The sequence below is a fragment of the Haliotis cracherodii genome, unplaced genomic scaffold, assembly GCF_022045235.1.
Source record: "Haliotis cracherodii isolate W230 unplaced genomic scaffold, xgHalCrac1.p SCAF_6, whole genome shotgun sequence".
Taxonomy (NCBI): domain Eukaryota; kingdom Metazoa; phylum Mollusca; class Gastropoda; order Lepetellida; family Haliotidae; genus Haliotis; species Haliotis cracherodii.
In genome coordinates, this window is record NW_027266319.1 from 18,535,522 (window position 1) to 18,548,293 (window position 12,772).

Sequence of the window (12,772 nt, forward strand, 5' to 3'; positions counted from 1 at the left end):
ACTATTACAACATCCGTCTACAACTTTTACAGCATCCGTCTGCAATTTTTTACAACCTCCGTCTACAACCTTTACTGCATCCGTCTACAACTTTTACTACCTCTGTCTACAACTTTTAAACCACCTTCTACACCCTTTACAACCTCCGTCTACACCTTTTACAACCTCCTTCCAACCTTTTACAACCTCCTTCTAACCTTTTACAACCTTCGTCTACACCTTTTTACAACCTCCATCTACAACTGTTGTAGCCTCCTACGACTTTTACAACCCCCGTCTACCCCTTTTACCACCCCCGTCTACAACTTTTACAACCTCCTAACCTTTTAGAACCAGCGTCTAGACCTTTTAAACCTCCGTCTACAACTCTTACAACCCCCGTTTACACCTTTTACAACCCCCGTCTACAACTTTCAACCTCCGTCTACAACTTTTACAACCTCCGTCTACAACTATTACAACCCCGTCTACACCTTTTACAACCCCCGTCTACAACTTTTTCAACCTCCTTCTACACTTTCTACAACCTCCGTCTTAACTTATACAGTCTCCGTCTATAACCACCCTAACCTCCGTCTAAAACTCCCTGTTTGCCATTGTGGTGATCGGGACGTAACATTCCACCCCGTCACGCACTTTCTCACCCGAGTCACAGTTTCGCAAATGTAATTACTACCTTCATATATGACTCCTCGTGTTGTCTCGTAATGATAAAATAACGCTCGTCACCTAGTAATCTAGTTTATAACACATAGTCATCTAGTAACCTATGACACATCATGTAGTGTCACATTGTGACCTGTGGTACAACATGTTGTATTACCTAGTAATCTAGTTTATAACACATAGTCATCTAGTAACGTATGACACATCATGTAGTGTCACATTGTGACCTGTGGTACAACATGTTGTATTACCTAGTAATCTAGTTTATAACACATAGTCATCTAGTAACCTATGACACATCATGTAGTGTCACCTAGTGACCCGTGGTGATAAATAATAGCAACAAAACCTTTTCCATATTCATGAAAAATATCTGCAATCTGCGATTCCAACTGTTTCATGAGCATGTGTCTATGAATGACTATGACCAGCTGTATGACGGCGGTCTGTAAAAAATCGAGTCTGGGCCAGACAATCCAGTGGTTGATACCATAAGCATCGATCCACGCAATTGGGATCGATGACATGCATCAACCAAATCAGCGAGCCTGACCACCCTATCCCGTTAGTCGCCTCTTACGACAATCATAGTTGCCTTTTACGGCACAAATGGGTTGCTGAAGACCTATTCTACGCCGGATCTTCATGAGTCGCGATGTGAGTCATCTATGCAAGGACATATACTTGCCTAGTTATAAATCATATTCTTGTTGAGATCTATGATAAGCTATATGATCATATAGTGAGTGAATGAGTATGGTTTAACGCCGCCTTTAGCAATATTCCAGCGATATCACGGCGGGGGACACCTTAAATGGGCTTCACACATTGTACCCATGTCGGGAATCGAACCCGGATCTTCGGCGTGACGAGCGAACGCTTCAACCACTAGGCTACCCGACCGCCCCTTGATCATATAGTCATCAATGATAGTTCTGGTCATCCAGTAACATACGATACGAAATCTCGTCATCAAGTGACCAGTTGTCTTGTGACATGTGATATAGTACCTTATGCCGCCTCGTAATCTGTGGCATATCATATCGCCATCTAGTAATCTATGATAAAACATCTACATCGCCTACACGATGTCTTGTGATTTATGAGAACTCCAGGTTATATAGTTATCTGTGATAGAACACATACGTACTTGGTTACCTATGATTACGCCAAGACGTCTCATCATCTGTCATATATTTATTACTCCTGTAGAAACTAGACGAGTGTTCGTTTGACGCTGCTGGGAACAGTATCATATCATGGCTTGTCGGTGTTGACAAACCCTGAAACATAATCAGGGAGAACCAGGACTTGAACCCACGATCATAGGCTGTGCAGAGATGAGTCCCTTGGGCACGCCAGAAACCTATGATTGTGGGTTCGAATCCCGGTTTGCCCCGATTATGTTTCTAGGTTTGTCAGCACCATACCCGTGCTCGTGGGTTTCACCGAGGTGGTAAACGTCTGAGACCTGCATCACTTCGGACTTTCCTCCCACATTAAGCTGACACGCAGTGATATAACTGGAATAATCATAAAAGCGGCGTTAAATCCAACTTACTCACAACTCTGCAAGCCAATCGCAGTCCCCGTGATCTGTGATAGAAATCCAAGTAATCTGCTGATAATGGGCGGACCAGTAACCTCAGTCGCATAGTGATACACGATACAAGTCCATGATATATTCTAACATATGTATATATACAAGTTATCTGGTAACAACTGATATTAACAGGAAAATAGAACGACAAGACCCGTGAGGATCCGGGGAAAAATAGGTCTTCAGCAACCAATGCTTGTCGGTGACTTTGCTTGTTGTACGGGGCGACGAATTCGGGTAGGGTGGAGAGAGTTGCTGGCTTTCTTGATCCATGTCATCGTACCCCATTTGCTTGGATCGATGCTCATTATATCAATCTCTGGAATGTCTGGCCCAGACTCAATTATTTACAGACCGCCGTCATTTAGCAAACAAACTATACGACAGAATAACAATACCACGATGTGTAAAGATAATGAAACAATTGTTTCAGGCAGTAGAAGAAATCATGAATAGCGAAACGTCTCATCGAGCCTATTCATTCCTTTGATAATAGACTGATCCACGATCATACAGCTATTAAGTCTGTGAATAGGATATAGGGCTCTTCCAGTACTTCATTGATTGTCGAAAAAGGCGACAACGTTGGTCGGATGGTCATGTTCGGTTACTTGGTTGACAACATGCCAACGTTGCCGGCTTGAAGGGACGTTGCTTGAAAATCAAGCCACTGGTTCACCTGGCATTGATTATTTACAGGCGTCGTGATGTAACTGTAATATTGGTGATTGAGGCGAAATCAACAAACAAGCAATCGAGAAGAAAGCTTCCGCATGCTTTTCTTCTGAGACTGGTTGTGTGTGCCTGCTTCTCGACATGAATTTGCTTTCACATACTGTGATACGTTCCGCATGGAGAACATCTGTTCTACTCAGCAAACAACGAAAAGTGGTGGGTATATTGCATATACACTTATGATCTGTTTTCATATTCAGACAAGTGTTCGCAGGTATACAATTAATCGGTTTTACTGTACAAAACAGTCTACCTATATCATCTGTTTCACAAGCAAATAAATAAAAGCGACAAACTTTTTCCATAATCATAATAAATCTCTGCCCTAAGCAGTGTCCATTATACGATTCCGACCATATCATAAGCATGTGTTTATGAATCACTGTCAAGCAGTGGTGATTCCAGGTGTTCGACAAAGGGCAGGTGTATCCTACCCAACCTTTGGCATCCGTCACAAACACATACAAAGGCAAGTCAATTGTTTAGCTGAAAAAACACACAAGGAAACTTATGGTAAAAACAAGCAAATAGAGGGTATACGCATATTATTTTGTTACCGAGAAACCTTATGCGTTTACAAATCATACGGTTCACGAGCATTGATAGATGGTCTGCATGTAGTTCCCTCCGGATATTATCAACACACGGCACAGTGATGACTCCACTGTCACAAGCTACAGGGTGTCGATGACAGCAAGTGGAGCACTACAACCGATGTAAACAAAGGGAAAATACGCAAATCGAAATAGTTTTTCACGTGTTATTTTTTCTCAATGAATGTTAACCATTTGATTACCTTTGTGTAGACTTTGCAAGTATGAAACATATGAATAACATTTGAAATTTGTTGTATGGACTGTATAAGATGCGATGAATTGGTACTTCTCACAGGCCTATGGCAAAGGTACCATGTTGACCGCAAGGGTGTCTGGGAAGAAGAGTGGAAATAACGATAGACTTCGTATTAGCCAAATTCCCAGTGAACATGGCGTTAAGTAGAAAGTTTATTGGGTCAGATCTGGCTCTCGATAGCCTTTGTTACTCTTCGTCGTATTCGATGTTGACTGATATCGATATTGATATATCAAAAAGTAAATAAAAAGAACATATGCTGTAATGCTCAACAGTTGAAACATGATGTGAATGAAAGCGAGTGTGTTTGGTGTAACGCCGCTGTGAACGATATTTCATTGGAATGAAAGTGTCAGCTTCATTGGAATGTCGTCTTAGAGGTTTAGGACTTTAATGAATCCAACGAGTACCGGGATGACAAACAAAGAAACATAACTGGGGGAATCTCGGAGTCCAACGGACAGATAGATATTGTTGGTTCGCCTCAGAGACCATGAATTCTCTCCTCGAAACCCCTTCTCTACACCCACCTAAATACATACTCTCTTTATCACTATGGTTACGAGTAGATCTAAAGTACACATATATATATATATACATATATATATATATATATATATATATATATATATATATATACATATACATATATATACATATATATATACATATATATATATAATTTATTTTATATATATATGTGTATATAAAAGCACAGTAAAGTTCTAACTCTCAGGCACAATATGGTAATAATTAAATAAGTGGATTAAGATTGAACACAGTTTTGATAGGTTACCGCTTTCAACTCTTACCACGTACGAGTCTCATCAGGCCATAACTGAATAACGGACATGAAGTAGTATGTTTAGGACTTTGGTGAAACCAACGTTATTCAGTTATGGCTTGATGAGACTCGTACGTGGTACGAGTTGAAAGCGGTAACCTATTAAAACTGTGTTCAATCTTAATCCAATTATTTAATTATTACTATATATATATATATATATATATATATATATATATATATATATATGTACTTTAGATCTACACGTAACCATAGTGATATATATACCGTCATACCGAGTATAGCAATATTAATATATCTACATGGAAATACCTACAATGGGACTGATGGACAACGGAGTCAATTCGTTAACACCTGTTATCATTTAATATGTTTTCAGTGAGAACCAAGAAGATACAGTGTATAGTCTTGCAAATGTATTACGGGGTGGTGGGGTAGTCTTGTGCTTACAGCATTCCTTCGTCAAGACGAAGGCCCGGGTTCGCTTCCCACATGAGTACAATGTGTGAAGTCAATTTAAGTTCTACCCCGCCGTGATGTTGCTTGACCATAGCTAACATCGCTGAAAAAAACATACTCTCTTACTCACGCACATGTGTTACGGCTTAAAAGTTAAATTATGTCGCGTTTGTTCCAGTAAAATATTTTAGAAATTTGGTTGCAGAGCGTTTTATGTTCAATATATACAGATGTAACACATTCGGGAAAACGATATTGTGCAGGAACAATTATGACAAGTGCCCTCATTACCAAAGAGTTCGAACCGTCTCGATAGTCTTACGTCTGTATTAAACAATCGATTAATGACAGTCTCAGCTACGCTTTGTGGATCGGCGACAATAGCTAGCAACAATAAAATGTGACGGTACAGAGATATGTCGGAATACAACCAAACACCGTATCAACAACCATTGGGACTAAAGAAACTAAACTAGCTGTTTAGTTTACTCCGAAACGATGTGTTCCTTATAATAAAGAAGTTGACTTCCATAAATTCTCTTTATTATGTGTATCACTTCTAAATGCCTTTAGGGGGCACGGGTGGCCCATTCGTCAAAGGTGCCGCGATTCACTGTGCAGAGTTGCGTCCCTTGGACACGCCAGAAACCTATGATTGTGGGTTCGAATCCCGGTTCGCCCCGATTATGTTTCTAGGTTTGTCAGCACCATACCGGTGCTCGTGGGTTTCACCGAAGTGGTAAACGTCTGAGACCTGCATCACTTTGGGCTTTCCTCCCACATTAAGCTGACACGCCGCGATATAACTGGAATATTGTTAAAAGCGGCGTAAAAACCAACTCACTCACTCTAAATGCCTTTCGGTGAAGGAGTTTGTCAAGGTTGCACATATCACTCAAATTACTTCTAAGGAAAATATCTGTATCACAATTGATCGCAATGAATACATTATGAATTTAAAATCAACGAACAATCTTATAATACCTTATCTGTACTCACTTTACAAGAAGGTAGCGCCCTACATTCACTTTAAAATTCTTTCTATCTTATGGGAATGACTATGGTCCTACTTCTTCACACTGAGGCATCAGTATCATTAACGACGTTGGAATCAAGGATCTCAGTATGTCATAAATCCTTTATTGGCAAGGGTTTGCTATGCTTTTGGTACCCTTGATTGTGTGACTCTTCCTGACTGTGGTACTGCCCAAAAGCATCCAATAGTGACCATGAGAACATAACAGTATGTGCTACTGAAAAAGGTAACTCGTACATCGTAACTGATAACACCTTATAGTGTAAATACTATTATTGTGCCGATACGATTGAATATATAGTTTCCTTTCTCAATGCCATGGATACCGAAGAGGATTACCGTGTTACTATGACCAGCTTGTTAACGGGAGCAACGAGCAAACTGACAGAGTTGCGTCTCTCGCTTACGGGTTTAATGTCTGAGAGAATATGAGTTCCTGTGCTGAATAACCATTTTGTCTGACAAATCGTGTTTCAGAATCCGACTTTAAGGCTGATTCATATTACTTTTACGTCTTACGGTAGGCTTTGCCATTTACAACACGCATAGCCTCCCTCCGGTTTACTTTACATGTTGAATAATTAATGTTGAAGTTGTTGTAAATTCGCAGTAATGAAGGATACGGGGCACTCTGAATGTTTCAGATTAAATGGTTGTGGGAAATTGCTTTGGGGATGTCTTTGTACATGGTTACCTATCCGTTTCGGTTGGTGTTTGATCATTTGGCTCATATATGATGCCAGAGGTTGAACAGTAGGATGTAGTAGCGTAAGGCTAAAGTTCTTTGTTGTAATGAAAAAATAACCCACAAACCCTTTCAGTAATCATAAAGCATCTCTGCTAAAAACGATTGGACGATTCCGAATATATCACAATATAAAACGTCAACGCCTGAGAATAACCAGTCTCGATTAGCCACCGAAACAGATCCCAATGGGCGTAAAAGGCAAAATGACGGTGAAAATATATAACAGTATCACTGAAAATTAGTGGGGCATTCGGGAAAAGGCTAAGCATGCCATTTCCTATCTTTGAGCATGTCTTTATCTATCACTTTAAGATAGTCATGATTCTGGATCTTCGCGAAAAGGAAGCGTATTCAGCCCTACCGGTGGCATGATCAAGACACGATGAAGACATGATTAGTTGACAGACACTCTTCACCATGTATCAGCTGGACAAAAAGTCGACAGTAACATTGAATTAATAAAACATTAAAATAATAGTTACGCGAATCTTGACAATTTCCTAGGCTGGGAGATTCAAGCTTACGATCAATACATCAATTTGCCTGACATGGGAGACGAGGTGAGCGATACACATCATCAACTACAGTGAAGCAAAAGGAGACTTGAGGAACGAGAGGCGGGGATGTTGAGGTTCGTTGCTTCTCCCAAGTCAGTGTGAGCAAGACATTTCAATGAGGAAGGATCAAATAATCTGACGACATGGTCCATCTGAAGGTTCAATTTGAATCCATTGTAACTTTCAGAAATAAATCAGTATCAGTACAATACCCCTTTTCCAGAAGTACTGTATAACACGAATGTCAGCCAATTGAATGATAACCATTTCATTTAAACGTCTTTTTAATACAAATACACCTGTGTCACTGATTTTCAGTGGTCATTTCATATATTTTTTACAGATATTTGCCCTTGACGCCAAGTGGAATTTATTTCGGCAGAAAATCTGTGCTGGTTAATGGCTTGTATTGACAACATATATTTCTGTATGTTGGTGGAAAGATTACCATGATTAACAGGTTCTGGTCAATCCGGTAACATAACTTCTGTGATACAGATCAAGCATTAGCGACGTGGCTGCCTGGCTCGTGTTTATCTCTGCATTTCGTGGTATTCATTACTAAAAGCGGATCGATGCTGAGGTTAACGTCCATTTAAAACAAAGGCCATGTAGACTTGTTTGGGAAAATCTCGGGGTCGTATTTCAAGGATATATTTATTGAGCTGTGTTTTGTACTTGGAGCATTTACTAAATCCAATGAAAACATGGTTGATATGTCTAAACTCAGTTCCAAAGGAACATATTTGTGCTTTTGGCGTCACTTAGTGGGCGGTTGTTGGATAATATTCGTGGTTTTAAATTTAACGTTACTGTTAAGTTAGACTGCTACTTGTTTCTAATGACTCTATTGCTATACGAAGTGTTTGTCTACCAGTTAAATGGAAACTGCGATTCAGCTATGCCCTAGTAGCTTAAACAATGAGGGTACACATTTATGAGTTATCATGATTCGCTGTGGGGAAACAGTCGGAACCTCACTACCTTCTAAAATTGGACACAGAAAAGTTAAAATCTAGAATAGTCGACCTAGAATATCATTACCACCAGACACTACCATGAATGATCGATATCATTAACATAGAACCAGTCTCTCACCGTTTTTGAACACTCGTAAAAGTCACTCACGAAGATGATATAGTGACATGCAAAAGTGACACACACACACACTTCAACGCAATCTATCAACGCCGTGCTTTCAAAGCACCGAAGTGTCATAGCTACACGACGATCCATATTCTTGTACCTACATTGCGACAACTTAAAGTTTGATCAAAGTTTCAGCCTAAGAAATAAAAACGAAAGGCGCATCAAATGTACTTACTGGAGAGAGAAAAAGTGTCCGTTAGTCGTTCCGTTCCCAGTCCTAAGTGGATTTTGTCGACTGTCTGTTTCACCTATCTGATGTTATAAGATTTCAGCGTTCCAGTCTCAAAGGCTTGGCTTCTCTTTATCATAGCTTATATAGCGCGCTACCTGGCGGTGTCGCAGGAATAGATCACGTGATCATGTGGGCCACAATGATGGGATTGACGCTCGGTACGGGGGGAAGCAAACACGGGGGGATGCTTGGGTCGGCAACGGAAAGATAATGTGTGGGATTTTATACAAATTGTATTAGACGTAAAATGAAACCAAACAGAAGGCTAATAAAAATGTCCTATCTCCATGATCGCTTCAGATTTGGAGACGAAGGAAGTGGTTTGATTCGATTACGATTGGAAAGAGTGACCGCTCGCGATCATGTTGCGTTTTTCTTAATCACCTATCGGAAACAATACCTTCATTTTTTCCGCATTAATATGGAATTCTGATCGAGCCTCATTCGATTTTACACACTTAGCCGAGTCTTGTCTGGGTAGACCAGCTTTCTGATTGTCAGAAAAGAAGATTTTGACATATTGAACTGGCATCGAGGACTCGGTGAGAAACGTCGGTATGACAGCTTGACAGAAAGACACTACCAATAGGGCGAATTGGAGAGGCTCATGGGCATAGTGCAGCCCGGATTAACTCAAATATGTTTCTGATGGCTTGCAGCGGTGTGTGGGGACTGCCGCTTAGACGGCGACCTCTGAACGATCGAAAACAGCCCATAGGAAATCTGTTTGAATTTGAATACCTTTCAAACATGTCACGCATTTCCCAATGTCTTTGTCTTTCAGTTACGGGCTCAATAAAGTTATCACGAACTTGAGAACAAAGTTGACGATCAATTGCAATTACTAAAGAGAAACGTGCAACAGAGACAATGAGCTAATTTTATGTGCATAATGGTTAAGGTGACCACCCGCTTCTGGTGAGGATGTACAGTTGAAAGGTGATGAAAAATCTGGTAACGGCTCATTTAGTACAATTATTGGAGTTGTTCACATTCTGACTTTTGGTTAACTAAACAATGGATCATTTTGATGAGCTTTGGTGTGTTATTATTTGTAGTAATAACTCTGTGTTACAACTTGGAAAACATGGGCCGAGGATGAAAGTATGTTAGCAAACCCAACCCACACCAGAAGCGACAATGATACTACTCTCGTCTATAGTTGCTTAAGATTGACAGCAATACACGAACGTGGTAACCTTTGAGGTTCAGTTTGTGAGGATTTAATCTTTCGTCTAATTCAGAGAGAGTATATTACAATTCCTGATTCTTTAAGATATGTAGGAACTGCAATAGCCGTTATATTACAAAGCTTTTAGGAGAATCTATTCATTTTCCTCAACATCGGGCAAACAATTCCTTAGTTATGTATTGGGATGCTTTTGAACAGAATAGACTTTATTAACCTACCATTGCCAACCTCCTCTCACTCCAGAAGATAAATGCGAATGAAATCTAATTTTAAACATTTATTGCAGGATTGAATACCGAATGCTTCCTTGTGACAAAGATTTGAAATCTGGCTAATGCTATTTTATTCTGATAAATGTATTTCTGATATATGTATTTTTGAATATCGTCGTTTGATCTTGTAAATTCTGACGATTTTCAGTATTTCAATATAATTAATGGAATACTTTTCTCTTAAGTCTTGCCATGATAAATTAGATTCAACATCAAAGTTGGTCCATCCTGAGCCGGTGTCCTCACAATATAGTCATTGCCTTGATATAACCCATCTCTCAGGCTCTGATTTCAACTATCCATGGACTCACTTCTTTAACGCTTTCATTCCTGATATTCATGTATCAAATATCATAAACTGACTTCTTATCACATTAACTCTCTTAAAGGGTTATGAGGCTTTTCAAAAATATCTAGTTCTTTTCAATCTGGATAAAAAGTACATGTTTTCATATTAAGATCCCAGTAACACAAGAACTATTTGTATTTAGTTGTATATGCCAACCTAAAGGGTTACGTGTTTTGTTCTGCTCATAATATAAGGTATTTATAATGGTTGATCGAATACTCCCACCAAGTTCCATCCAATGTGATACCATCAATGTGACAGATCGATGATATCACCTATGGGGGGCGATCAATATGGTAACTGATGCCATGACGTTATCACCAATGGAATAACGCCGATATGATTAAAAATATGTGATATGAATGTAGTAAAATATATGTGACACTATGAAAATATCTCCAGTGTGCTTTGTGATACCGTCTATGTGGTACCATCTTGATAACACTATGAATGTATTGGAAAATAATGCATACCATGCATACGATACCATTTCAGGTGCCTGATCATGAACGAACTAATGTGATGTCATCATTCGGATACCACCACACCATTAATTATATGCCATAGACGATACCCTGGTAGGCGTCCTCATACCAATCACACGATGTAATTAATCTACCACAATCAGTGGGATATCATGATTTCAGTCATGAGACACAGCTCGGTTCTGTCGCTTCCAGACACAAACAATACCATCTTCACTGTTCTGTTCACTTTCTGAAGCTCTTGCGCTGTTCCGTTTTGTTCTCTTCCGTTCTGATCAATTAACCATTAGGCTATTGTCTCTGTTATTGACTTCCTAGACATTAGATGGGACAGGATTAGAAATGGTTTGTGGGTGTTGATAAGGGAATAGATATGAAATAATCGCGATAATATCGAGTGAGTTTGTGGCGTGCTGTATTGATAATTTACAGCATGCAAGCACTGCGATCGGGGACTGTGTGTACGTCCGCAGTTCAGTGTAGCGACAGAGATGTTTCACGCACCCTCTGACGATCAGGATGAAAGTCACGTTGTGTTGTCCACACGTGTGAGTGAGTGAGTGAGTTGGGTTTAACGCCGCTTTTAACAGTATTCCAGTTATATCACGGCGTGTCAGCTTAATGTGGGAGGAAAGCCCGAAGTGATGCAGGTCTCAGACGTTTACCTCTTCGGTGAAACCCACGAGCACGGGTATGGTGCTGACAAACCTAGAAACATAATTGGGGCGAACCGGGATTCGAACCCACAATCATAGGTTTCTGGCGTGCCCAAGGGACGCAACTCTGCACAGCGAATCGCGGCGCCTTAGACGACTGGGCCACCCGTGCCCCCCCCCCCCCCCCCCCCCCCCCCCCCCCCCCCCAACACACACACACACACACATGTGAACATGTCACGTTAAGTTTGTATTGTCTGACATATGTCATCAAGTACTTGGAAGACATTGGCATGTGGAACAGCTGAACGCTATCTAAAATCTACAGTGTTGACGATTGAAACAACATAGACACATAAACAACCAATAAAGATATAGATATATCATTGGAAACTCATCGGAATAACATCCGAATGCACATATGATGTCTTCTGGTAATTTGGTCAACTGAACATCACATTACAAGTGATTGTATTTCCGATGTGATTACTCCTACTCTCTTCAAATCTATTTCGCTAATACGTATAATCATCCTATTTACCTTGCTGTCCGACAAGGTTGTCGAGTCGAAATGTGCTTCACGGATTATGCTGTGACATGTGAGAGCATCAAAGCACAAACATGTCCCGCACTTCAACCCGTACTGAATGGTAGGCAAGTGCTACTGGTATACACACATTTGCATGCCACATGTTTTCCAATGGGTAAGTGTGGGCAGTGCGGATCTGGGACCGTGAGGTAGTCGGGTGGCAGTTGAGTGATGCAATGAGTAAGTGATCGATCCGTGGGTGGGTTATTGTACATGTAGCTGTTAGTGAATCTGGTGAGCAATTGATAAATTGGTGAGACAGGGGAGCTTCGGTGGATTAGTGAGATAGAGTGTTCGCTTGTGCGACTGTAGGTGAAGCAGTTACTCAGCTGAGCGATTGGTTAGTTGGTGGGACACTGACGAAGCGTGTGAGCTAGTTGGTTGGTGAGC

At 40.4% G+C, this 12,772-nt stretch overlaps 1 protein-coding gene across 1 annotated transcript in view; it reads right to left on the minus strand.

Annotated features, from left to right (window-relative positions):
• Nucleotides 1–8,893, minus strand: part of LOC139445037 (MIP-related peptides-like) — a 34,533-nt gene extending 25,640 nt beyond the window's left edge. Inside the window, exon 1 of the mRNA XM_071226099.1 lies at nucleotides 8,783–8,893. The gene's annotated coding sequence lies outside the window, so the exon portion shown is untranslated. The remainder of the gene's footprint in view (nucleotides 1–8,782) is intronic.
• Between the last annotated feature and the right edge of the window lie 3,879 nt (nucleotides 8,894–12,772).